A 16,577-nucleotide genomic window follows, 5' to 3' on the forward strand; every position below is an offset into this window, starting at 1 on the left:
TCACACACTCTTGTGCCCCTGCAGGCTTGGGCTAGGCAAGCAAGGGTGGAAAAATCACTCTCAGTTTGAATCCCACCTAAACCAAGACTGGCTAAGGCGAGGCCCCCTCATGGCCAACCACTGGCCCAGCTGGGAAAACCCACCCCAGCCTTTTCGGATGGGGATTCAAGACCACGCCCCAGAGAAGCTCTTCTCCTAAATGCCACTGTCTTCCTCTTTACTTGCTTTCAGGGTAAATTCTTCGTCCGTGTCTCAGAGACTTTGAGTCAATGTTTCATTTCTTATGAATTTATTATTATTCGTAATATAATTATTATTCATAATATATTTATGTTATTTATCATATAATTTATTTATTATTCTTTTATTATCATTACTTTATTATTGTTAATTAAAATATAACTCTAGTAGTAATATTATTATATAGTAGTATTGTTAGCAAGTACTAAGGTACTGGGTGCTTGCTATGTATCTGGTGCCCTGCACGCACGATTACATATGATCTTCTCGACAGACCTAAAGGGCAGGTAATACTAGCAGCAGTACCGTTATCGTCATCATCACACAGATGAGCAGACGGTGGCCCAGAAGGTTAACTCACACAGCTACTAAGTGACAGAGCCACGATCTGAACTCAGGTTAACTGACTCCGAGTTCCATATTATCTACTACGATGTTCCCCCGCTCCTGCCCTATAACAGACCATCGACTCCAGTGCTTCCCAAATGGAACACCATGGCCAACAGATGCTGAGGGCTGCTACCTGACCTAAAGGGGGTGAGAGAGGGGGATTCTGGAACAAATAAGTTTAAGAAATAGTTATACCTATGGTTCTCACACTTTTTGGACTCAGGAATTCTTTACACCCTTAAACATCTCTATCATCAAGTGCCCCGAAGAGCTTTTGCTTATGTGCACTGTGTCTTTCAACATTTAAACTGAAAAAAATTTAATATTTATGAATTCACTTAAAAATAACGATAATCAACTTACTACATACTTATGTAACTACCATATTTTTATAAAAGATGACTATTTCCCTGAAAAACAAAAAGTTAGCAAGAAGAGTGGCTTTATTTTACATTTTTCTGTGTCTAGCTTTCATCCAGCGTTAGAGCTCAATTCTCATTTCTGCTTCTGAACTCAGTCTGTTGCGCCATCACGAAGACTGAGGCAACCTCCACTGGACACTCATGAGAAAGGGAGAGTAAAAAAGGCAAATGATGCCTTAGCAGTGTTTTGAAAATAGTCTTGGCTGCTCAGAGGCTACCCTGAGGAGGAGGATACCCTCAGTGTGGTCAGGAGACCTGGAAAGGGTTAAGGGGAGAAAGTCAGGTTCTGAGTTACACTTTAGGAAGTTCCTTTGGATGCTGCATGGAGGAGAGATAGAGGAAGGGCAAGCACAGAAGCAGAGGGACCGGTGAGGATACTCTCGCAACAGTTAGGACGGAGATGGTCATGGCCTGGATGAGGATGCTGGCAGAGCAACAGCTGAGTTGCTAGAATGCTGAGGAGAGGTGCGGAGGACAGGGAAGCCTCCTGGGCCACAGTCAGAGGGGCCCGATGCTGGCAAAGGACTTGGGGGAGAAATTCCTCCCTGAATACATGGCCGGCCTTGCCTTGCCCTGCCCTGGGCTATGCCCAAGGCTTAGACGGCAGTGAGCTGGCCTGGGCCAGGGAGAAGGGCCTGCCCATTTCTGAGCAAGAGCAGGACAAGCCAGGGCTCCCCTCCAGGCAGCAGGCCAAGGCTGTGAAGAATGCAGTCATGGTGGTGCCCAGGCACACCCTGGATGCGGGAGTTAGCATAGCCAAAGACACACAGAGGTCCCAAAGCCAGAAACCAGCACCTACACAGACCCTGCATGGGGAGCCTGCTTTCCCCAGCCCAAGAAACTTAACACAGTTAATGCCTGCACTGACCTGTGGCCTCCTGCTGGCCTGTCCTAGTGCTCCAACCACTGCCACCAGCCACCCCAGGTCCCCTCATGGTCCCACAGCAGTCTGTACCTGTGGTCCTTGCCCATGTGGTAGTGGACTGCGTTCTCAGCCTTGCTCTTCCCTTCCTGTGCCTGTAGCCCAGCCACGGAAGAGTGCTCTTCCCCACCCCTTGGCTTTAGGCTTGGCCATGTGACTTGCACTGGCCATGAGCATTTGGACAGAAGGACCAAGCAGCAGGCCCAAGCCTGGGCCTTGAGAGTCTTGCATGTTTCCACTTGCTCACTTGTATCTCTGTCATCATCAGAAGAAGAGTCTACTGCCACGTCATTGCTGCCCCTTAGGCTGGGACCTGGGATGAACAACCATGGAAAGGAATCAGCCCAGCCAATGCCCACAGACCTACAGCCTGAACCTGAGTCACCCCAGTTGACCCACAAATCCATGAATATAAATACTTATTGTTGTGTGCTGCTGGGATTTTTGTAGTTATTTGTTACACAGCAAGAGCTAGCCAATACACATCCGTTTCCTTATGTCTAGTCTCTTTAAGACTATGAGTTACATGAAGGTTGCAACCACGTTTATTTTTATCTTGTTTCCCAAGAACCTAGCACACAGCAATTTTTTTAATAAATGTCTTTTGAACATGGGAAGGAATGCACAGATGAACACCTAGACTAGTCCAGTAACCGGATCAGACTTCTGGGAATCCTCTGACCCAAGGATGATCACGGAACAGACCAAAGATTACCCACTAGGTACCCCCAGGACAGATACACACACACACCCAAGCCTGGGCCAGCATTAGGCCAGCCCTCAAAACAGGCAATTGGATAGGTAATACCCTTTGGGATTGTATTTAGCTGTCCCTTGACTGAACTGGTGTCCTCAGCTACCCTCTCATGCTTCAGAGACAAACAGCCTCTCCTGGAGGCAAGCCCTGGCGATCTGCTAGCCATTCTGCGCCCCAAACTGCCCTCACTCTCTGACAAAGAACTCCACACCCATGCACCTGCCCCATGATGTTATGGACTGAATGTTTGTGTCCTCCCCAAAGTTCATATGCTGAAACCCTAACACCCATTGTGATGGTATTTGGAGGTGGGGCCTTTGGGGGGTGATTAGGTCATGAGGATGGAGCCCTCATGAATGAGATTAGTGGCCTTATAAGAATAGACACAGGGGTTTGCTTCCTCTCTCTGCCATAAGAGAAAACAGCAAGAAGACAGTCATCTGTGAGCCAGCAAATGGCTCCTCATCAGACGTTGAATCTGCTGACATCTTGATCTTAGATTTCCCTTGATCTTAGGTTTCTCCAGAACTGTGAGATATAAATTTCTGTTGTTTAAGTCACCCAGTCTACTGTAATTTTTTATAACTTACAGCCTGAGGGGACTAAGACCCATGGGATGGCAAGTATTCCAAGAGGATCACATTGGTCAAAACAAAAGGAGGTGAGGAGACCAGGTGAGGCCCTGATGAGAAGCAGAGGGAAGCTGGACCAGCAGCAGATCCAACATCCTCAGCTCTCCCAGACTTGAGAGCTCTGGGCGGGGGCGGGGTGGGGGGTAGTGGGGGCATCAGCGCTGCTCGGGGACTTGACAAGAGACCCCACAGCCTAGGGGGTTGTGATGTGGGACATGGGGCCCTGAAAGGGACAGGCTAAGTGGAGTGTAAGTGGGACGATGGAACCTGCAGATGACTGACTACCCTTGGTTTGGGCCACACACCTCAGTGAGTGCAAGGAGCCCTCCGTGGAGGGTCAGTGGCCCAAACCAAGGGCAGGGTGGGTGGGCCCTGACTGAGACAAGGGCTCCTTTCTCTTTCCCACTGCCTGTGACCTGCCATATGTCCACTTACAAAGAAGAGCAGAAGGGGAGATGGAGAGCCCAGCTTTGCCTGGAATGTTCAATGTTATTTGTGTTCATGGAAACAAGGTCACGGAATTTGTAAGATCCCACCTCTGCAGGGGAAAGCCCCATGTCCTGAACCTCCGTGGACCTTGGTGATGAGGCAACCTTGACCGTGAAATAGCCCCACTATTTTGGGAAACTAGTTTGGGGGGAACACTTATAAATTATGTCTCTATCACTTGAAAGGCAACTCTAGACCTTTTAAAGGAGGTTGCGAAATAACCCTTGGCAGTTTCCTCCTTGTCTGGAACTTGTATCTCTATTTTAAGCAAATGAGCAGCCCCATGTCTAACGTGGATCCATAAAGGTGGAGTTGACTGGTCTCGACTTATGAATGAGTCTGGTGGTTGAGTGCAACACGGCTTCCCAGCACTGCTGGGCACCAAGGGACCCAAAACATCATCTTCTGAGCCAGCCCAGAGAGGTGTTGAACTGAGCTGACCGTCTCACACAGACACAGCCGAGAAACGCAGACACCATCCCACACTGGAAATAGAAAGGAGTACCTCTGCATTCAGTGTCACTGAAAAGAAGATGCTACCCACAGCCCTACTGCTCAACAGAAATGCTTTTGGTTTCAGTTTTAGCTAATGATCTGGCACAGTGAGATTCCTTGGCGGCTGTCGGGCTCCACACAGTCACCAAGAACCCGGAGGTCATGCTAAACTCAGAAAATGTTCTCTCGTGCTTTGGTTATGGTTTGATTCTGAATTTCGAAAGCTGGGAACCAAATGACTTCATGAAGGGGTAACAGCCAAGCCTCTATTATCCATGAGCTTGTCATCGGTGCAAGGGATGCTGCATGGGTGAAGTCACACACAGAAGATGTGTTAGGAAGGATGTCGCCCACTGTCAAAATAGCACGTTCCATCCCTCGGGGGCCAGCAAGGTAAATGGGATTGAAGAGCAGGTTGGCATTCTGATTTAAAGCTCCAGCGACTTGCAGGTAATGTTTCAAGGATGTTTGGAGCACAGGAGACAAAGGAAGAAGCCAGAGGATAGAGATTAAGCTGTTTGCCTTCTCTTCACTTTTGGCCTTGACCTTCTCTGCTACACAAAATGGCAGATAGTACTACCAAAAAGGGGAGGTGGCGTTATTGGGGGTTCTATGCCCTATGGCCACAGGCTAGGCCTGGTCCCAAATAAGTTACATGCTAGAGCATGTTCCACGACGCATCTATTTTTTGAGACTTCTATTAAATGAAACAAATATTTAGTAACTGTTCAATCTGATCAAAAAATTGAGTAGCTGTGTGAGGCTTAGTCCAGATTCTCAAAGAGTTTCAAACAAAGCAAACCCACATAAACGAGTGTGGAGCGAGCAGAGGCCACAGGCTTAAGCAGCTAATGCAAAGGTAAATCAGAGACATGCTGTCTGGGGGCCTGGGGCAGGTGGCTTGCTCTGTCTGGGCCTCAGCATGAAGAAATCGAAGCCCCATCTAGCCATCAGACACCATGGCTCTAACATCCCAAGCCAGCTGGGAGTGATACAAGCCAGGCACACGCATGATCTCTGGGGCAGCCCCACACTGGCACCAAGAGGCAGGCCTGGGTCAGATCCCTGGGCTGGACCAGAGGGGATTTCCTGCAAGGGAGCCATGGGTGCAGGAGGGCAGAGAGAAAGCGGTGCTCATTAGGTAGAAGGCTCCTCCCCCCAGCAGCAGGGGTGAGAGAAAAGGGAGGTGCTCGGAAGAAAAGAAGAAGAGCAGAGAAAAAGAAAAGGTGAGGGAGGGCAGCTATGGAGAGGGATTGAAAGAACCCTCTAAAAGCGCTAGGCTCTCATGGAACCAGGAAACAAAAGCCAGAATTAATTCACCACCGGGCTGAACCTTTGACCAAAGTCAAGGTTTACTCAGCTACACCAGATGCATTGTAATGATGTCTTTTCTCTGGGCTGTGTTTTAGCTGATGCTCAGGACAACCCTGCAAGATAAAGCAGGGGTTGTTCCCCTGTTTTATAGATGGTGAACTCTGAGCCATGGCAGCCAGGGGCTTGCCCACAGCTGGCCGCCAATGGTCGAGTTGCCATTAGACAGCCTACCTCCTCACCATGGGACCCGAGGGCCCCATTTGAAACTGAATCCAAAAATACAGATTTTTCAGAGTCTGAAGATTTTCTAAAACTACTGAACCAAGACATCAAAATACTCTCCAAACAGAATTGTCCTTTCATCCATTTCTGGTACCTTCTATAGAGAGCACATCACCAGATAGCCCTTTGCCTGTGGCTAGGGGCAGGCACCCGAGGTCAGACGGAATTCTAAAAGCCCCTCGTCAATCCATGCAGGGAGGTCAGCCCTCCATCAGTCTAGAATCCCCGCTGTTGAAAGGTCTTTTTTCAAACCCAGGGTAGAAAATAAATTAGGTCTACAGGAATGTTGAACTTCAAGGCGGGATAAACAGACTCACTCACTCAGCTGAGACTCTTCACTTGGGAACTACATACAAGCTGATGATGCACCAATGGTCCCAAGCAGGGACGACTTGGGGCCACAGACTGTGGACCAAAAGGAACTATAAAGAGCATCTAATCCAAACCACCCCTTCATTTTGGGAAGGAGGAAACTCGGGCCCAGGAAGGTCGAATGATTTTCTCAAGGTCACAGAGCTTGTATTCAAGTTCATTGCCAGCCTGCCTCTTCCAAACTCCAGGCCCTTGGCTTTCCCCTTCTGGGGGGTAAGAAAAGCCAGCTCTTCTTGCTCTTGGCACTTCCTCTGAGGCCAGGAGGAGACACAGCCGTCAGGGGAGCCCTGTCGCTGTGGCCACCACATTCCATCCTCGGAGGGCAAGGACTGAGGGGTCCCTCGGGAAGCAGGGCTTGGGGAGGGGTGCCGGGGAGGAAGCTGCCTGGGAAGTGAGCTCAGATGCGGGTGGTACATGCAGAGGAGGCTGAATGCAAGGAAGAGCTACTTCCTCTGAGGAGATGCAGCCGCTGCACAGAAAAGAGGGATGACGATGCCATTCCATTTCTACAGATCTCAAAAACAGGCGAAACTAATCAAAGGTGGTGGAAATCAGAAAAGTGGGGACCTTAGGGCGGATAGCAGGGCTGTTTCCTGGAAAGGAGTATGAAGAAACTTGCTGGGACGGGGGAGGTATTCTCTGTCTTGATCTGGGAGGTGGTTGCATGGGTAGATGCAAAGGCTGGGCCATTTTAGAAGGGATTCAGGACAGCGGGAGGGGTCCCGGCACCCACTGGAGAATTTCCTAGTGTGGAGAACTATCTGTGCTCTCTCGGGATAAGGGGGAGAAGGGATAAATTGGGAGATTGGTATTGACATATACACACTACTATATACAAAACAGATAATCAACGAGGACCTACAATAGAGCACAGGGAACTCTACTCAGTACTCTCTAATGGCCTATATGGGAAAAGAATCTAAAAAACGAGAGAGTGGATATATGTATCTGTATAACTGATTCACTCTGCTGTACACCTGAAACTAATACAACATTGTAAGTCAACTAGACTCCAATAAAATTTCTTTAAAAAACCAACCCTAAATAAATAAATAAAAAATAAATAAATTTTAAAAAGGGATTTGGGCATCAGGAGAGGGCTAATGGCTTTCAAGGATCCCGTGGCCACACCCTCACCCAGCTCCTGATGACCTCTGCCCACGCTGGGGTCTCCCTGTGGCCTCCTGGGGACTGTGGTTCTGCCCCAGCCCCCCTCAGACCTCACACACACCGTGGCTCCAAGTGACACCTCCAGACCCCTCCCCTGCCCCTTGCCCAGTCCCGTCCCCAAACCTTCCCTAGATCCACAATCTGCCCCAAGCCTCTCAGTGTTTTAGAATTTCCCTCTCTCTGTGGCCCCCTCTTGCTTTGCACCCTCACCCAGGCAGCGGCCCCTCTCCCCTATCATATGTCCTGGGCTCCTAAGTCCCCAGTGCAGACCTGAAGTCCCCGTGCCTTCTGAGATGAGGCCAATTCGGGCTGGCCTGACACTTTCCCACAGGGAACCTCAGGGATGTCCTGATAGGAACTCATAAACCCAGTCCCATAGCTACACGTCAAAACCCTCTGTGTAGACACGCTTTCTCAGACTTCAAATTACATGCTGCTCACACATCCCAAATTCTGCATTGAAAATCATTGGTCAAATGTCCTTGTCCCAAAAAGGAAAGTTATAAACACTGTTGCTCAATGTGGTGACATAAGTGAACATGGGTTCAAAAACTTCAGCCCCAAGGTTGCGTGGTTTGGGCATATGACTGTGATCAAGGATTTAGGTGATGAAGCTGCAGTGGAAGGGCTGGCAAAGAACAAATATGGCGGCAGGAATAAGTCCAGAATCTGAGAAGGAACACAAACTCAGTGACATCAGTCCCTCCAGGAGGCTGCCTCCACGACTTGGATAAGACAGGCCCCCTATCTGAGCCCCTCTCAGGCAGCGTGCCTCTGTTCCATGGGCTCTGTCAGTCCTCACTCCAATCTCATGATGGCAACTTCAATTCCCATTCACCAGATCAGAAAACTGAGGTCACACAGCTAAGGAGCGGCTGAGCGGGGCTGTCAGAGAACAATCAGTGTCCTAGGAACTGGTGATACAATGGAGATAGATGGAATCTATGGTCTGCAGGGGAGACAATGAAACAAGCAATCCCAATGCAGTGTGGTCAGGCCAGGTGCCTGGAACTCAGGGAAGCCTTCCTGGAGGAAGTGACATTTGAGCCGGGATGACTCAAGTGAGTGTGTTACGGGAGCCCTCGCCCAGGACCCATCTCAGCTCTTCTTAATGCCAGTGGGCCCTCCCAAACAGAACTTCTCTAGTCATGTTTGTCATGTTTGTCATGTTTCCCCGCTGGGGAAATGATAATATTTGCAAGAGATGAGTCACAGCCAGAGGGCTGAGGAGTTCGGCACCCCCATACATACCTCTGACTGCTGGGCACCCTGCTGGGAGGCCCTGCCCCAACCAGCTGGCATGAGGCTCACCAGAAGGCTGGTTGCATTTCACTTGGAAAGCGCATTATGATTTCACATCACTTTCACATATGTTTTCTTATTTGAGTCGTACAACCAGGGCAGGCGTTATTAGCCCATTATTGGTGGGAAAACAATGAGCCATGAAATGACTCACTGGGGCATACGGTGAGTCAGCAGCCAGGCCAGGTGAGTAGGTCTGCGACACGGCATGGAGAGCTCTAAACAGGCCAACTGCACGTGGCCAATTTTTTTTTTTTATTGGAGTATCGTTGATTTAAAATGTTGTGTTAGTTTCTGCTGTACTATCCGGAGAAAACCATAATTCAAAAAGATACATGCATCCCAATGTTCATTGCAGCACTATTTACAATAGCCAGGACATGGAAGCAACCTAAGTGTCCATCGACAGAGGAACAGATAAAGAAGATGTGGTGCATATAGACAATGGAATACTACTCAGTATTTAAAAGAACGAAATAATGTCATTTGCAGCAACATGGTTGAACCTAGAGATTGTCGCCCATTTTTTAAAAAAAGAAAACTGATGTAGAGGTACACTCCTTCTTGGGGGGTAACTTTTTCAGTGTCTCTTAAATGCCCCCAGATTCCTCCTATCTTCATATTTCAGTGGTTTTTCACTAAAATTGAGATGTTGGCCACCCCTGCCACTAGGATTCTGAGAAAGCCTGGAGAATCTTCTCAACAGTGAAAAACTTGCTTTTCCTCGATACAGAGAAAAACCTAGAAATGGAGCGGGCAACGCATCAGGAAGACATAGTGACATTGCTTAAAAACATCTGACTCCAAGCAAAGGAAGCAATTGCAGATTCAGGACACACACCAGACTCTTCCACAGCTGCATCAACAATCGCTATAGGGGAAAAGTCAAGACGGCACAGGAGGCTGTGGCCTCAGATCCCAGGTACCTAAATCAGCCAAGCTTTGGAAGGAAGCCACTTCAAATGTTCGTGTTAAAACAATGCTGCAATATTTCTTTGTTTCCACTGAGGCTTCTACTGAATAACAGCTGTCAACAACTCAGGAAGATGGTGGTTGGTTCCAAGTCTTTCTTCTTTGCAAGTGTTCTTTTCTAAACGTTATATTGCTCTTTTCAGCAAGGGCAAGATAAAGGCACGATTACTCCAAGGGGCAAAATATTTCCGCCTATGTTCGAGCCTTTGTTTCGTTGCTACATCTGAGGGGTCAAAGGTCCTATATTAAGAAGACAGAGTTCTTCAATGTCTTGCTGAAGGAGGGGATTGTTGGAAGCACACTCTACTCTCTTCCAGAAGCCTCCTTTGGTCTTTACAAAAGTTTTGGTAGAATAAATGGTGTTTACCAGGGGTTGGGAGAAAGGGGAAAGGGAGTTAATATTTAATGAGGACAGAGTTTCAGTTTGGGAAGACAATCAAGTTCTGTGGGTGGACGGTGGTGATGGCTGCCCGACAATGTGAATGTACTTAGTGCCACTGAACTGTGTGTGTACTTTAAAATGGTTTAAAAAGTCAATTTTATGTTAAGTTTATTTTACCACGATAAAAATCGGGCCCAAAAAAGTGTAAAGGAAAGAAAAAATGGTCACCACGATGAAAAGAATCTAAAAGCTTTTACAAGTTTATTCTGCCGTTCTGCTTAATATTTAAGAATAGCCCATTCGATTTCACCTAAGTCCTAACTCTGCATTCAAAGTACCTGAGCTGCTGAGCGCCCTTGGGAATTACAAACACCCACCCTGGGCCAGGCCTGAGGCAGAGTCACCCTGTCCCAATGCCTTTCTCCTGCAAAGCCCGTGGAACTCTCTGGACATTGGCTCACATGTCTTTTCATCTGGACAACTCTATCCCCCCCAAAGGGTTCGAGCGACCTGATCTATGAGATCACAGTGAAAAGTCAAGAACCAGTTCTTAGAACTCTTGGCTCAGCCTGGCCAAAGCTCCTGGCGTTATCAGTTCCAGGCGAACGTTTCCTGGAGGAACACGGCAGCCCAGCTCGGCATCTTGAGTGGGTTCTGCAGTCGGCTGACAGGCTGGAAGGTGGCTCAAGGGCCCAGTTGCGGGCACATATCCCTCACCTGGTGTCCAGAAGGAGTGCCCTATGGGACTTACTGGGGGGTATGTTGTGATGAATGAAGAAACAAGAAGCCCAAACATTGCTGGAAGGACCTCTGCTTTCTAGTTCTGAAATCTTTTTCATCTTTCTTCTGTTAAAATTTTGAAACAGTTACTTCAAAGTTATTTTTCCGTGGGATGAGATATATTATCTTTCCAGTGCTTTGACCAGAGGCAAACCCCACAATAACAACTACAGTTCATGGATCACCTACCATGTGCCAGGCACCGTACTATAGATCTCTTGTAATCTTCCCAACAGCTCTGCAAGGATTCTTATCTCCATTGGAGAGATAAGGGAACTGAGGCTCAGAGATGTTAAGTAACTTTCCCCAGGTAACACAGCTAGTGAGTGGCAGAGCTGAAATCACACCCAGATCTGCCTCTTTCCAAGATCACAATAGCTCCGAAAAGAGGGGTGAAACGTTAAGGACTCACACTGAGACCAAGTTCATTTATGACACCAAATACCTGGATATTTGAAAAACTCTGGGTAGCTGTTTGAAATATTCTGTTCTCAGAACAGAGGCCATCCCAGACTCTAAACACTTCATGCTCCTTGTGGAGTGACTGGCACCCAGTAGGCCCTCAGGAAGGGCAGCTGGGCATAGACCTCAAAGTCAAGTGCTATTTAGGTCAGTTGCCTGGATATGCCCTCATTCAATAATTCTGTGAGCAGGATGATAACAAACCACATGAAAGAAATCGGCACATCTTTTGGAAGATGGCTTGACAGAACACGGCAACACCAAGGCATCAGGTTTCCCCTATGATTACAGCCTCCATACGGTACTAATGGCGCTGTCTGCGCTCAGGCAAAGCGCTGGTCTGGCCATGCTGGAGGCATCCATGCATGGAATACACCCCACAGCACACCTGGGTAACCACCTATCCACAACACTCTGGCCGTCCCTTCCACAGGAACTAGAACCGAGATGAGAGGAAGTAGCTTTGCTCGGGCTCAAAGACAACAGATCAGCACAGGGTCTGCACACTTCTGCTACCCAGCGAAGGAAAAGCAGGTGTGTGTGTGTGTGTGTGTGTGTCTGTGTGTGTGTGTGTTGGGGGGATGAAAAGCAAGGCCCAGAATGTTGATCCCTTAATCAAAAACTATTATCGACACCAAGAGGAGGATGGGGCTCAAGGATTCTGGAGCCCTTCTCTTGCATTCAGGCAGGCGTTACCCATCCCAGCTCGGAAGTATTAACCCAGTCTCAATGGCCCTCAAGTTGTAACCCCTCCCAAACCACATCCAGGAACCAGCGAGCATAATCAAGCAGGCTGAACAAATGACTTTGAAAGATGAGAGGCTTTGAAAGATATTCTAATTCAGAGGCTCTCCAACTCTGCTGTGCATCCGAATCCCCTGGGGGGCTTGTGAAAACAGATCCTGCATCCCCTGTGTCCCCTGCCCCTAGGCAGCTCCTGAGAATGTGCATCTCTGACAAGTTCCAGGTGATGCTGATGCTACTACTGGTCCAGGGGCCACAGTTTGAGAACCGCTATTCTAATTATTTAAAGAAACTGATTTAAGGACATGAGAACATTGCTCTGGATAACAAGGATATTATGATCGAATGCCTCCCACATGCCAGATACTTCACTGCCTTTGATATTTACAACACGTTCCTGCCAAGAAGGAATTAATATCCCTGCTTTACAGACCAGGATACTGGGACTTGGGAATTCAGGGATATGCCTACCGCTGCACAGCTAATAACTAGCAGAGCCAAGATTTTAACTGAGGTCAGGGAGACTGGAAGCTCTCCTTCTTTCTACCCCCGGGCAGGCATGGGGGTTCAGAGGAGCGGAGAAGGATACGATGACACGTACTGACAAAGCCAAGTGCCGTGAAGACCAACAGAAAACCCAGCTCTGCTGCCCGTGGATGAGCCAGCCCCTGTGAGGCACTCCAGGTCCCCAACCACCGAGAGAGGCTATGGACTCTGAGCTGGCCTGGCAAAGAGAGAATCAGGTGACAAGTGGACGCCTGAGCCACACCTGTCCTCAAAGAGAGGCAGTGCTGTCCATGTGAATTACATGGTAGCTAAAGATCCTCCCCTCCTGGTGTGGGTCTGTGATGGACAGGAATTCACTTGAGAGAGGGAGGGATCCTGTTACCCATGGGCCTTGGCCAACTCAAAGGCGGAGAAGGAGGGAAAGCAACCACCATTCACTCAGCTCCTATGATGAGCCAGACTACTTCTTATATCAGCTGTCCATTTTAGGGATAAGGAACCTGAGGCTCAGAGAGGTTAAGTAATTTTCCCCAGGCTGCACAGCACAGCAAGCAAAAGAAACTGGGACATGAGACTTAAACTCAGGTCTTCCAGAAGACCAAGCCTGCGCTTACCCTCTGACTGACCGTACAGATCTCCTACCTACCTAATCCATGTGATTTGGAGGTGGGTATGGCCAGGCCACAGGAAAGGGGTCTCCCCCTCTGCCTCTCCTGCTTCCCAGGCTTGGGCGAGAGTGGCTGCCTTCCAGCCAGAGAAAGGGCTTTTCTCTCTCACCTGTGCCACAGGCTAACCTGAACAAGAACTTTAGCTCTACTGAACCTGTAACAGGAGAGAGCACCCCAGAGTCACAGAATAATGATTGAGGTACAGCAACGATGCTAAGTGATACCCACTGCCGACCCAACGCGACTGCATCCGGCGGTCAGGACCCTGCCAGATGCCCAGCCAGCCCCCCGGGGAAGCAGGCCACCAGGCACCCCTGGGTTCTAGGTTAGCCTCTCCCGCACTGTCTCGGCCACATCTTTTCACAGATGGATCTCAAAGCTGCCCCCGACCCCACCCCAGGATTTCAGCTTTGTAAGACCCTTCACCAGAGAAGCCCTTGAAGCTAAACTGGGCTTGGGCTGAAGGCCTCCACCAGTTCCTGGAGGAATCATCTAGCCAGGCAGCAGAAGTCCAAATATTTTTCTGCTTTGGAGTGCAAAGAGAGCCTCCTTACATTCTGAAACAACCACGACACAAGATATTGTCACGTTTCCCCAAAATGACTCTCTGGTCTGAGTTTTTGCCAGACTAAACACCCAGGCAACATCAGGTAGACACAGGAAACTCTGGCGCTCACTGGGGCTGCTATCTCCCACCAACGGGTGTTGTGTCTTGCCGTGTTTGATAACAAGATGCCGTGCATCGCAATGCAAATAGTCTCAGGCAGCATATGGCTTGCAAAGCACCATTTACAACCATTTGCAGGCACCGGCTTTCCAGCCTGCAGAGCTGGCTGCCCTGCAGCGCAGCCATAGGGATCCACCTTCCCCTTGGCCTCAATCTGTCTACCATGGCACCCTCGGATGCTAATGGGTGTGAAGCACGTGGGTCCCGGGGAGACCGAGTTCCAGCATAGGGTGTTAAACGGAGTCCAGCAATTTGTCCAAAGTGAAATATTGAATTGAAATGGACCTGCTGTTTCTGTGAGAAGACGCTTTTGGCTAAGGCACTTTAAAAATAAAATCCAACCAAAACATCGATGAAATCAGAGAAATGGGGTCTCCTCGAGAACCACTGTATTACAGCACAACTTAAATAGAGTCTGAATGTGGTGTTAGACATACCTAATTTCACCAGGCATGAAGCTCGATTTACAGAGGAGACAAATGAATAGCAAGAGGTATTACAGTCACATGTTTTCACTGTGAGAGCCTTGGAGTCTTTTCAAATTGGAAGACTTTGCCAAGGTGATCAGAGAGCGAGTGGAACCAGCCCTCACCTCACCCTGCAGGGCCTGGTTGTGGAATTCTTGGATCCTCAGTTACGTGAACATGCCCCCCAAATGTCGTGTGGACCTTACCATGGACTCATGCATTCATTTTGTTTTGAAATTTTGCTTGTATGCTCATTCTAGGCGAGAATGTCTGTCTCCATCTGTCAGACCCCCCAGGAAGAAGTTCAAACCTCTTCTCCATATCTTTCGCCTTATATCCTTGGGGCGGGGAGGGGAAGCTACTGGGACAACCACGGTCAGCAGGGGAGGAATCAGAAGTCCAGGTGAAGTTATCAGGTGGGTGATAAAATAACAGAACTCAGGTGCTGGCGGAAGGAAGACACGGCAGCTAGGAAATGAGGTCAGGAACACAGAGGGCAAAGGCAAGGTCAGACATGCCTCAGATGGAGTCAGGATGAAACACCATTGAGCAGGTTTCTCAGGGGGAACGGGGGCCAAGGGGCCACCTGAGAGGAAAAAGAGGGCTTGGTGGTTGTAAATATACCTGGCCTGTCACCATCTCACTGTAGACCTGGCTGACTGGTTAACCTGCATTCTCTTCTCTGCAGGACCTACAGCAAAGACACTTGATAAATGCTGTTGGTTACCACTATCATTCCCATTATTATCCCCCTGTATTTCAATGAAACATCACTTCTTTTTCACATGCAGTGCAGAATATTCCAGTTCCGCTTTGAAAGCAGCAAGGCAGATGAAGACACAGCACTGTAATTGTATCTGTACATTTCACCACCAAAGTGCCCCTGGGAATCAGTGCACCCCTCACTCACACCACTGGTCAGTGCCAGCCTAGCCTGGAGATGAGGGTCTAAACCGAGGTGAGAATAGATATTCTGCTGCAGCCAGAAAGCCCGCATACTACAGCCGGCCTTGAGATGGCATCAAGACAGCGGCTTCCTGGAGAGATGAGTGTGCCCCTGTACGAGGCCTGTGCGTATTGCAACTTTCTGCAAACTACAAAAGGATGCTCTTCTTCAGGGCCAAATGCACAGCCTTTAGTTCAGCTCCAGCTCTCTAAGAGCTGGCCAGGACAGAAATGAACCGTGGAGCAGACCATGCCCGGAGTCCACCCCAGAAGTGGGCTGGGCAGAGCTGGGATGGAGCAGCCAGCAGAAGGTAAGAAGAGTCACCCCTGAGTGGGAAAATGTCGATAGATCTTGTCCCATATGAGCAATTGTCATTACCAGGAGACTCAGGGACTCTGCTCTGAGCCCTGTGGCTTAGACAGCTCCACACTCATAAATACAAAAAAAAACCCCACTCACCTGGGCCCTTCAGTCACTTGGGATCCATGCTTCGTGCTGACAAAGCCTCACTCATAACCCTAAACATCCACTCCTGTGACTAACACAGCTCAGGCCCCAGGAAAACGCTTCTCCATCACTTCTCTGCCCTATGTCCCTGGGAAGAAAAGAGAAACCCTCTGCTTCCAAGTGCCATGAGGGCCTGTGGGTTGCACTGTGGCTGCTGACATGAGACAGGATGGTATTTCAGAGTACAGAGAGGGTTTGAGCCACAGATGCAGACAGGTGAGAGCAAAAACAGATTAACATGTCAGCCCTTTCCCCTCGGCTGGCGTGACTGAACAGACTCTTGCATCAGAAATTATCAATTCCCAGTAGACCTGCTCATCCGTTTCCTTGCTTCTCTTCTTATTCCAATTCCCGTTCCCATTCCTGTTCCCGGAGATGCTCAAGAATTAACATGGTATTCACAAGGATCATACGTGACAGCTGAGGAACACGGTACAATAGCCCACAATCCCCATCACCCTTCAGTTGGTATCTATGTAGGTCTAAACGTAACATGTCTGATGCAGAACATGGATCCTTTATATGAGCAACGAGGTGAGAGTTGAATGCTAGCAGCGGGAAGTATAGTTTACAAGGATATTTAATAAGATTTAATTTTCAGAAAATGACATTTAAAATTCAGTCGTAT

This window comes from Mesoplodon bidens (genome assembly GCF_964165515.1).
Source record: "Mesoplodon bidens genome assembly, chromosome: 1".
NCBI classification, from domain to species: Eukaryota; Metazoa; Chordata; class Mammalia; order Artiodactyla; family Ziphiidae; genus Mesoplodon; species Mesoplodon bidens.